General features: G+C 41.8%; 1 long non-coding RNA gene across 1 annotated transcript in view; it reads right to left on the reverse strand.

The window, feature by feature from the left end:
* LOC106006660 overlaps window positions 1-11,755 on the reverse strand; it is a 107,814-nt gene extending 96,059 nt beyond the window's left edge. The window contains exons 1-2 of the long non-coding RNA XR_001180922.2: window positions 11,634-11,755; window positions 2,040-2,147 (exon numbers count right to left, since the gene is read on the reverse strand). This is a non-coding gene — a long non-coding RNA (uncharacterized LOC106006660). The remainder of the gene's footprint in view (window positions 1-2,039; window positions 2,148-11,633) is intronic.
* Window positions 11,756-12,014: the final 259 nt, after the last annotated feature.

The raw sequence follows: 12,014 nt of genomic DNA on the forward strand, positions 1-12,014 counted from the left end.
GAATAAAAGAAGTAATAAGGACATGTGAGAAAGAGCCAAGAAGCAAGGAAAGAAGAGCTACGGTGCCAAGGTAAGGGTCCTGAGAAAGTTCACCTCCTATTATCAGAAATGACTGTTGAAGGGTGCCTGGATGGCTCGGTCTGTTGAGCATCAGCCTCTTGATTTCAACTCAGGTCATGATCTCAGTGTCGTGAGATCAAGCCCCATGTTGGGCTCCACAATCAGGACAGTTGGCTTGAGATTCTCTCCCTCTGCCCCTCCCCCTTCTTGTGCACACACACACACTTTCTCTCTTTCTCAAATAAATACATCTTTAAAAAATGACTACCAAGACTGTAATATCTAATATTAAATTTAAATTGACGCCCACACAGTACTGTATTATAACTGCCCAACATGACTGCCAACCTTGGAAAAAGTCTGCCATACGCAAGACTGTTATTGCAAGTTATTCACAAGGGAATGAAGAAATCAGGGGGTGTTCACCAGCGGGGAAGACAAGGACTCTCCAAGTGCAGCAAATGACATTTAAGAAGGAAATCACTAAATAGGCCAATTGAGATTTCTTTTTTTATTTTTTTTTGCTTTTTGAAAAACTTTAATATCTTTTTTTTATTTTTTAATTATTTTTTATAAACACATATTTTTATCCCCAGGGGTACAGGTCTGTGAATCGCCAGGTTTACACACTTCACAGCACTCACCAAAGCACACACCTTCCCCAATGCCCATACCCACCCCCCTTCTTCCAACCCCCCTCCCCCCAGCAACCCTCAGTTTGTTTTGTGAGATTAAGAGTCACTTATGGTTTGTCTCCCTCCCAATCCCATCTTGTTTCATTGATTCTTCTCCTACCCCCTTCACCCCCCATGTTGCATCTCCACTTCCTCATATCAGGGGGATCATATGATAGTTGTCTTTCTCTGACTGACTTATTTTGCTAAGCATGATACCTTGATGTTCCTAGAGATTTCAAGGGGATAGAAATCTCAATTGGAGAAAGGGGAACCCTCCAATTGAGATTTCTATCCCCTTGAAATCTCTAGGAACATCAAAGATATTTTCATCCTGTTTGGGGGTAGGTCTCAAGTCACCATATTTGGATCTGAAAAGGAAGGATGATCTTCAGAACCCAGAGAAGTGGGCAGCTCTTGAGCTACGAGAGATTCACAGTGTGTGTTTTTGTGTTTGTAACTGATATTGGCAGCAGGTGCCTGTATTGACCCCACAGTGAGCACCTGTGGTCTCCTCGGTGTCACTGAAGGGGTTCCATGGAATTCCTCTCTATTTTTCTCTGCTTAAAATGATCTCACGATGCTTCCTGAGTGTCATAAATTACAGACTAACTTGGGGGCTATCGATTATTCCATATTAGTCTGACAACAACTGCCCTTCTTTTTAGAAGCTATTTGAGATTATTTGAGAATTTTGAAGAGAGGAAAGAGGGGAAAGAGAGGAGAAGCCTGGAGGCACGAGCCTTGCCCCAGGCAGGGAGAAGGTCTTGGGGTCCATCAAGTGGCACTCATGACGGGTGCTGGGAATAGTGGGATAGAGTGAAGGGAAACAAAATAATGCCACTTACTCAATCTCTCCTTAGAGCAAGATTTGCTTCACATTGTCTATCTCCTCAGCTTTTGTGTGTGTGCGTGCCATTTCTGCTACTTTACCCTATGCTCTTCAATTATTTGCTTTAACCATCCCTCCCCCCTTCCCCCACCCCCTTCTCTAGATGGGAAAACAAGCAGAAAAAGCCTCATATTTGAGGCACAGGAAAAGGAGGTGAGACAAAGATTGTGAATCATCAGCCCCTCAGCACCGTGATGCCTCAGTCCTGGAAACGGACTCTGTTTTCCCTGGATTTTGACTCATGTCTCTGGTTCATAGACCGTCTATCCATGTGTAGCCAACTCCTCGGTACCTACCACAGAGGAGGGGCTTTGAGACTCTACCAAGGAGAGGGGCATCTTGTCTTCTTGGTTTAACGTCTCACCGCAACTGTTTATTTGTTCTGAATAAGGATTAGAAATACAATCACTTACCATCTCCCAAAGTGGTTCTTCGAGGTATAGCAGTAAGTCAGAGACCTTGTCTTGAGTTTTGGTGATTATAAACATCCCTCTGATCTTTTACGTGGGTCTGAGTCCTCTCTGTGGAGAAAAGGAGGTTAAAAAATTAGAAGCAGTGACCAAGCTATTGCTTAGAACAGGTGTGAGCAAATCACAACCCACCGTCCAAACCTGCCTTGTCTCTTTTTACAAAGCTTCATTGGAACGCAGTGATGCTTATTCACTTACATACTGTGTGTGGCTGATTGCACACGGCGACAGCGGAATCGAGTCGTTGCAAAAGAGATCATATGGCCTTTAAAATTGAAACTCTTTACTATCTAGCCCTTTCTAGAGAAGGCTTCCCAGCTCACAACGGCAGCGTTACCTCCTCCTTCAAAGCATAGAGTACTTTCCCATCAATCATGCTTCACTGGTTTACTGCTGCAAGAATCTGAGTGGCATGGGGACGAGCTGAAGCGTGGATTCAGAATAAATATTTGAGGTATCCTTAAACTTGCCTGTGCTACAGTCAGCATGACGATCCTCTAACTCCCTGTGGCCATTCTGAGCAGAGCACAGGGCTTCTAGAAATGTGCAGACCATTAGTGCAGTATGTCCCAAACATTGCACAAGCTCTTCAGAGGTTTTCAACTATTATTCAGCCAGCTCAAAGCATCACACTGTGGTCATGAGAGAGGATTATGATTTACGAAGTCGTGCAACAAAGCAAAAGGTGAAGTCGTATCTGCCCCTTGAGAGGTATTCATAACACAACCATCATCGGCCCCCAAATCTCAAAACCTTTTAAACCATTTCAGCTTAGCGTGCATTTCAAGTGCATTTGCAGCTGAAGACCAATGCTCGCAAGCACTTTAAAAAGCATATAGCCTGGGGTGCCTGGGTGGCTCAGTCGGTTAAGCATCTGCCTTTGGCTTAGGTCATTATGCCAGGGTGCTGGGATCGAGTCCCATGTCAGGCTTGCCACTCATTGCAGAGTCTGCTTCACTCTCTCCCTGCTATTCCTGCTCCCATGTGCTCTCTCTCACTGTCTCAAATAAATAAGCAAAATCTTAAAATATATATATATATATATATGTATATATATAAGTTATAAAAGAAAGTTCAAACTCTTTTAAAAAATTTTTAGCTGTAGTTGACATAAACTGGTTTCAGGTGTATGGCATAATGATTCAACAATTCTACACATTATAAAGTGCTCACCACAATAAACGTAGTTGCCATCTGTTACCATACCAAATTAGCATAATATTATTGACTATTCCCTATGCTATGCTTTTTCAATCCTGGGACTTATTTATTTTACAACTTATTTATTTATAAACCCTTAAAATTATTATTAATACAGCTTTTTAATATCTGTAATTATACTTGGGAGTGTCATACTTTGTTATTCATTTAATATTTTCTATAAGCAGTTCCCTTGACTACAATCTCTGAAATCTTCCCACAAAGGAGAAAAGACTTATATTCTTAAAAATAGCATTCTTCTTTTACAGAAAATGTCAATGTTGTGAGCTCTATATTTTACAAAACGGAAACATGGTTGGAATAATTTGAGGATGAAGTAAATAAAATTTGGAGAATATTTCCAAATTTTACTGGATGGAATTCTTTGAGCTTTTTAGGCCTGTTCGTCTGAAATTTTAATACAAAGGCTTTACTCAAGATAGGCACTGCTGTGTCTGGCTTAATTTCTTAAGTACCCCCCCCCAACTTTCTAAAGGCTTTTGCAGACCAATAGCCCCTAGTTTGTAATTTCTGCAGTTGTTATATGATGTAACGAACATACTGTCAGGCTGAAACACCCAAATTGCTTAGAATTCTAAGAAACCGATTTAAAAATAATTTACAAACATGGTCTAAGTTTAGAGAACATTCAACCTTTAGCTGGAAAAGTCTGACAGGTCTAAATTTAGCACACTATAAAGCAGCAATTCTCACTGGTTCCAAAGATGATCTAGTCCAGAGCTGGCCATCTTTCCACAGTGATAAGCCAAATCTTAATGTGGTCGCTCTTTGCTTTAGAAGAGCCTTGTTATTATGGTTTGAGGGGGATTTTCTGTGTTTAAGAACTTTCTTTCAACAAGTGCAAAGCAGCAATGGCCTGCCCCCTAACTGGGGATGTGGCAGAAGCAGCTTGGTGTTGATCTGCAAAGTCCTTCTACGTATTTTATCTCATCCATTCTTGAGAAGAGGGCATTGTTACTACCTATTTTCCCCAGATGTGGAATGGGAGTTCAAGAGGATACAGAGTTGGATACAGAGTTTTCAAAGCCATGTCTTTTAACTCCAAGATCCAATGATGCAAAAAGGAGAGAAAGTAGAGCAGTTTGGACAGATATCAGGAGTCAAAGCAGGCCACACAGGCAAGCGGTTCCTGTCTCCAGTCGAGTCTGGGTATTCAAACAGTTGGATCTGCTACCAACTCAGGTTCCAAAGTAGATTCACAGCAAGGAAGAAAGACAAATATCATAACAATATAAATACCAGGAAATTTGGTGAACCAAAAGACTCAGTAAATAGTGGGGAATCAGGAAATCCTTGGAAGTCAAGGAGCAAAAACAGTTGAGGACCAAAAACCTTGAACAAGAGTCAGCACTGAGAAAGTTACAAAACTTCCAGCACACACACAGGACTCACTCACGTGCACACACGCACACACATGCATGTGGTCACAGGAGGAGGCCATGTGATAGCCCTCCACCTCTGCAAGCTAGCGAGAAGCACCAAGGAATTTCCCCCCTAGGTTTCGGAGGGAGTTTGATTCTGCCTACCCCTAGACTCTACACTTCTAGGATCCAGAACTGTGAGACAATGATTTTCTGTTTACGTTAAGCAAACAAACAAATGAACAATAAGAAGCAAAACAAAAACAGAATTGGGAAAACAAGGGAAAGAAGCAGAAAAATGAATTCTTCTACTTATTTGTCAAGCCTTTTATTTTAATTTAATTTAATTTAATTATAATCTTATTTTATATTTTATTTTGTTTCATATTTTATTTCATTTTATTATTTCAGGCACTCTGCTAGGTACTGAGAATGCACACGCTCTTGGCTCTTTGCCATTTCATAGTACTGTAGGAAAGATAGAAAGATAAGCGAGTGACCATCTTGCAATGTTATGAATCACAGAGGGAAAGCCATAGACAGAGTCCTGTGGAAGCACAGAGGGAAAGGACACAAGGGCACAAAGACAAGGGATCATCCCAATGACCACTTCACACCCAGATGCCTTCACATTGTTCTAACGAACGCAGAGGCAGTGGCCGGACTGAAGTTTGTAGAGCAGAAGGGTTGGGAACCCTTGGCTCGTTTGTGGATGAAGGATGCTTGTGGGACCGTAACCGCACCCACATTTAACAGTAACTAATAACTAACCAGCTGAGACAGAATCACACATAGGTGAGTCTGGGAAATTCCGTTGCCAGGACAGAGGACTGGAGGAGGTCTGATCCATGATATAAAGAAAAGCCCAAAAAGACATTCCACAATTTTGCATGTGATCAACTCTGGCACAAATTTACTAGGGTGATCATATAATGCACTGATTACACCTGGTATTGAGAATCACGTGAAGATCTGTCAGTAATTACCCACAGCAACTGGGACAAAGGGTGACCTTATATCTCATCTGTGGGAACGTGGCCACACCTCCTTCTTGAGCTTCCACTTGAATGGGACATGAAGCTCCACCTCAGAGTTGAGAGTTTTTAATTAAACAAAAAAGAAAGCTATGTGAAATTCCTGATCTGCTATAGACAACACATATTATTTGTAAATCCCTAATTTAAAAAATCTAGGGTCTGTCCCAATTTCAACGTGGGTCTGAAATCATCAATACGCATTCATTAACTGAAAGCAGAGACCGCAAGAGCAATCAGGACCTTTAGATATTTGGGAAAGAACTTGAGGACTCTGCTGTGTGAGACCATTCTTTGAAAGTTTCTGCCTGCCAAGAAGGCTGAACTTACCACCAGTTTCTGCAACAGTCACAGAACACTGAGGCTCTGCCTTGGAAATGGAGGTCATCCTTAGGGAGGTATCCCCAGGCAAAGCCAGACAACAGGAGACACCCTGGGGAACAGCTTTATGCTCCAATGAAACACCAAGCAATGTGTAAGTTCTTAAGTCTGAACATCACAGGTGATCCCTTTTTCTGTGTCCTCTTTTCCTTCATCTGTGCTTAGTGTATATAATGTCTGTCTTGGACACAGGAGAGCAATTGTTCCAAATGAGCGGAGCTCATGTTTGCTTCTCTCTTGTTTTTTCAGAACTGCCCATTAAATGCTGCAAAGCTATGACAATAAGCAGGCAGGCAGGTCAGCAAAGATAGCAGGCCGGTCACTTTTGTAGGCAACGATTAGGTACTTGGGAGGTCTTCTACAGACAAATAGCAAATGCATGCCCATCTCTTTCTTAGATTTGATGTAGGGTTTGTGTAGCTCATTTTTTAATAGAACTCAAGGCTGAAAGCACATTGTTGGGAAGAAGAATGCAACAACCGGTGATTGTTTCAGTCTATGGTGGTCCTAGAAACCCATACTCACAACTCAGATGTATCTACAGTGATTTAAATAGGACTTCTTTTCATTGTATATACATTACTATTACAGGTTCTGCTACTGAGTATCTCTTGACCTGGTCCTTGAATCTCTTTACCACACAGTGTTTCTGCTTTGATTCTGCCTAACGGAAACAATATTTTTTCTATGCTTTAGAACAGGTGTTATAAAGAGAACATGCTTTAACAACAAATTTACATGAATAAAACACAGTAATGAAGGAGAAAAGAAATAATCTTCAAGTCTTGTTTCCTCAATTAGATGGCCTTGGACAAGCTACTTTATTTCTCTAGCCCTGTATTTCTCATTTATAAAATAATAGTATCTATAAAATAAAGGTAAAGTTCTATTGTCCTATGATTCCATCCTCTCAAAGCCAAGCCCATCATTGAAGTAGAGTATAGGATAGCAGTATGCATTGCCTATGCCCTGCAGATGTTTTTTTTTTTTTTTTTTAAAGAAAAGAAAGAGAACATAGACCTTCATTCCTGAGATGACCAGTAGGCCTTCAGGGAGCAGATGTCTTCTCTTTATGGAACAAAATGCTTTCCCTTTTTGTGAGGTTCTGAAAGATGCCACCGGGCCCTTCTTGGGTGAGCATTTATTTTCCAGAATTAGAATTGACTTTGATGAAATGAAACATTCATCACAAGTGATAAGACACAAATGGCAAAGGGCAAGCACTTTTCCTCTGATGAAAAATGAAAAGAAGGAAAAAGAAGAAGCTAAGAGCTACCTTGCCTCTGTTCTCTTCTTTCCAAAAGGTCCACCAATGCCATGATCCCTAAGTTGCATACATGACATCAGTCCCTTATGAGGAAGGATGGCTTGGTAGAATGACCAGGTAAACAACTTCAACAGTCTTGCATCAACCCAATCCACACACAAATCCATGGCTCTCCCCAATCTGTCTGTTACAGAGAAGACACAGGACAAATATTCTTTAAAAATTAGAGAAATTGTTTCAAACCTGGTTGCCAAGAAGTGAGCCCCACCTTTGTAGTTAAAAGCAAGCAAGCAAACAAATGAAACTAGCCTTCCCTATAAGGCTGCAAAGTGAAGATAGCCAAGGAAATTCTAAAGGGTCTATCCACCAGGAGGCTGGCATCTTCCTACACACACATTTGTGGGTATTTTTGGATGCTGGAAACATACAGTAATGCCATGCAAAGGTCCACTGGAAGAGAAGACCCTGCAAAGTCTAAAGCTGTACCTAATTACGTCATCATAAACGTGCATGAACACACATCAGAGCCAACATCTTTACATCATGCACACATGTTTAACATCTTACTAAGGCTTGGGAGCAGGAGAATAAAGCCTTTGTGTAACAACAAAAGGATCATATTCTTCCCTCATACAACACCCAGTTTTGTGTAGCCAGACCCTCCAACACCAAAGCTTTTAATAAGCCACTTGCCCACAAATTAAACAAGATTCTTCTGCAATTCCATCACTAGAAAAGAATGTGATTTCAGTGTCACAAGAGTAAATAAAATAGTAATCCTGGTATTATAAATTATGCATCTTTCATCTCAAAGGACAATAAATAAAGCATCTTTCATCCCTATGAATCCCCCAAAGCAGTTAACAATTTATAAACTAACACAAGGGAATCACTTGATTCATCACTGAAAGACATCCCACTCTGGGCCGGCAGTGGTATTTTTTTAATAACACATACAAAACCATATTAAAAGATGAGAACCAAGGAAATACTATACCAATGACCTAGATTTGAGACATTTGACGAGAGGAGGTAGAAACTTGATTGAAATTCACTCATAAGAAAAGTTCTGCATTCCCACTGGAGCTCAGAAAGATCTTAGTTCCAGGACTTCCCAGACCCAGAGATACAACTCTGCAAAGTTCTTGCTGGAGTTCCCATTTCTTCTCACCCAGATTATCATAATATACATTTCTGAAGCAAATATTTGGTCATATCATCTATCTTTAGACAAATCTTGGGGCTTTCCATTGTCTAGCAAGAAACTTCCTAGAATAGCATGAAGGACCCCACCCCTGAATTATGGACTATGAAAGACCCTCCCAAATCCAGTTGTCCCACGTCACTTGGAGAGAAAAATGGACTCCTCCAAAGGTAACCAAAGTAATGTGATACGATTAACACTCAGTGTGAGCACGGGAACTACAGAGGAAGTAGATGATATCGGTCCACACAACCCCATTATTTTTTTTTAAGATTTTATTTATTTATTTGACAGACGGAGATCAAAAGTAGGTGGAGAGACAGGCAGAGAGAGAGGAAGGGAAGCAGGCTCCCCAGTGAGCAGAGAGCCTGATGCGGGGCTCAATCCCAGGACCCTGGGACCTCTGCCAAAGACAGAGGCTTTAACCCACTGAGCCACCCAGGCGCCCCACAACCCCGTTATTTTAAGGACCATACAAAACCATGGGAAAATTAGAGGACTTCTCCAAATTCACATAGCTATGTAGAGACAAAGTGGGAATGATCCTGGAAGAGTTATTCTAATTAGTGGAAGATCAGGATCCAAATTAAGAATAAGACGACCATATACTTTATCTTAGAAACTAAGATGTGTATGAGAATAAAAGGAGGATTTGTTTGTAATATTTACACCAATACAAGAGGAAACCACGACTATCCAAGGAAAACTAGAGTATGGCTCCCCAAGTTAAGAAAACTGCTAGAATTTACAAAATGTTGGCATAAGGGGTCATACGCAGTTTGATGAAGCATATTTCATGTGTCTCTGGCCTTTGTAACAGAGATCTGCAGGTGGTCAACGTCTATTTGGCTGGTCTGGCTTCTCTGGAAGATAGAATGAAAAAGCACTGTAGGAGTTTTTTTGAAAAGTTGAGTAACACTGTCCTAGAATCAGCCCAACAAAATTCTTTCTGGGGGCCTACCACGCTCTGTGAGCTGCACTTAAAGCCATGTCTTCTCTCTTCAGGGGGATAAGAGGCACTCCTAAAGAGAGGTGACACATGCAGAAAGAGAAGCTTTTCATCTTTGGCATTGTGTAAACCTCTGGACAGGTGCCAAAGGCTTTACAAAAGTAGTATTTTTCCTTGTTCACACATTTGAGATATAGCTTCATGAGTGATGACTATTACCAAAGACCACATTTTCACCTGCCAAGTATGGCACCTCCTTAATGAACGAGGCGTCTTTACCCATATCAGATCCTCAAGTTGGTTACGATCGAATAAGACAAATGACATTTACTGACTATTAACTCTGCATATACTTATGGTTTTCTTTAAAAGACATCTTTTCTAATACACATTTGATGCCGTGACCCTAAGGTCTCCGAATCCAGGGCAATAAGTTGGGGTTGGCTTCTTATTAGGGCCTCATATCATCTCCCCAGGCTTGAGCACTGTGCATGTAATAGTTTGTTTGCTTTGGGCTTTTTAAAAAAATATTGACAATATCAACCCTGTAATATCCTTTACACATCTAATCATTCAATCAATACATGTATTGATACTTAGGATGTGATCTCCAGGCAGTCAAAAAGAGTAGTGTTTGAGAATACTAAGAAAGAATGACTTGTTTCCAGCCCCGGTTTCTGAATACACCACAGAGCTCAGAATAGGGTAGGTGTTTGGTAAGTATTTGTTGAGTAAGTGTTGAAAGAATGCCTATAAATCTTTCTCTCCTCACAATGACTCAAACACATAAAGTGGAATGATGGCCCCTGGGCTAGGAAGGTTGGCCTGCATGATCTCCCCATTTGCCTGCCTGATTCCAGGTGGTGACAATACAGCTTCCCCGCCTCTGCCTCAGCCTCCAGTTCTAAGCTTTTCTAGAGCCTTATCAGATAACTCATCTTTTCTTCACCCTAATCAGATTCATGAACAGATGGATATATCCCAAGGTGAAAAAGGAAGTCTCTATGCTTGGTAAAGACATAGCTGTCAAGACAGGCCATGCATTATCCCAATATTCACCCTTCTCTGAACTTGACCAGCCCTGGATCCAGACTCTGAAAGACACTGGCTCTTAACCATTGGATCTGTGTTAGTAGATGAATTCCAGGTGAAAGCCAGCACCCGTTCTGCTGGGCACCGCCATGTTGCACCTGTCCATTCACTGAACCCTTTCTTGCTCAAGTAGAATGAAACACAGATCCCTAAGAATACTCAAACTGACCAACTATTATCCACTAAAAGACAGATCAACATTAGCTTAGGGACAAGCAGGTCCTTTCACATCTGGTATTATCTGGGAACAAAGCAGTCCAGATTTACCAATTTGCCAGATAAATGGTTTAGGAAATGGTAGACTCTGTATGCAGACCACATATAAGGGACTGTGTAACTCATGATCGGAATTAAATCTATGCAAGAAGGAAGTAGGAGTCCTAGAAGGTAAATCCTAGAGGTTTTCGTTGTTAATCCTCAAGAATCCCTAAAGAGATCGAAAGGAATGCTGGGTTTCCCACAACACGTAAGGATTTGAGCAGATTCTGTGCGAATCTCAGAAGAGGAGAAGGCTCCTAGCTAACATGGGGAGGTAAAGCAGCAATGTGGGCTAGACTCAAGGTGTTTTCAACCAGTCCATGGCTCTTTCCAAAGATGCTTTTGCCCTTCACATCTGTGAAAATGTGCCCTATGAACTTGCCCAAGATGGAGAAGAATTTTTTAGATATTACTTTATAAAGAGCAGGAGTGGTGTTTACATATCTGTATCTATATTTATCTATCCATCTATCTGGAAGAAAAAACATGGCATGCTTTAGATAATGCACAGCACGGTTTTCTCCTCCTCCTCTCTGCACCATCACCGTTAATCAGAGCTCTTTCACAACACAGGCAGCTGAGGAAGAACAGCCATTCAGGGCCAACCCCCCGGCTTGTTTCCACTTGCCACAGAGGTGAGGAGCAGTTGCTCGCCAGCTGCCCCGAGAGTGACTCCGCTTGCCCTGCCCCCACCAGCACCCCAGGCGGTGCCCACACCTCTCCCAGCCCAACAGCAGGGCTTCGCAGAGAACCCGAGGCCCCAGCGTTACCTGGCAACCGCGCACCTGCGAGTTAGGTCAGCCTGGCAGTGCTAACCTGTATGTTCCAGCTTGTGGGTTCCCAGTGTGCTCGTATGATCTCTTATTCCCACTCACTCCCCCAGCCCAGGGAAGAGAACTGAACTGATTGTTTTCCCCTCTCGGTTTCCAGGAGACAACAGATCCACTGATTAGCTCTCCACTGAGTGTCCAAAAAGGCTAGGGTGTGCACCGTAGCGTTAACCCTGAACATGGGGCTTTCCAGAAAGTGTCTGGGTTTTGTGTTGGGAAACCTGTCTCTCTACCAGTGAACCAGGTCCTTAACTTGGGAAATTTAAGAACTCTGAGTATTTATCATAAATGTATTTAAAAAGAGAATTAAAAGTTAAGTAG

This window comes from Mustela putorius, unplaced genomic scaffold, assembly GCF_011764305.1.
Source record: "Mustela putorius furo isolate JIRA1106 unplaced genomic scaffold, ASM1176430v1.1 tig00000831_pilon_pilon_pilon, whole genome shotgun sequence".
Lineage (NCBI taxonomy): Eukaryota > Metazoa > Chordata > Mammalia > Carnivora > Mustelidae > Mustela > Mustela putorius.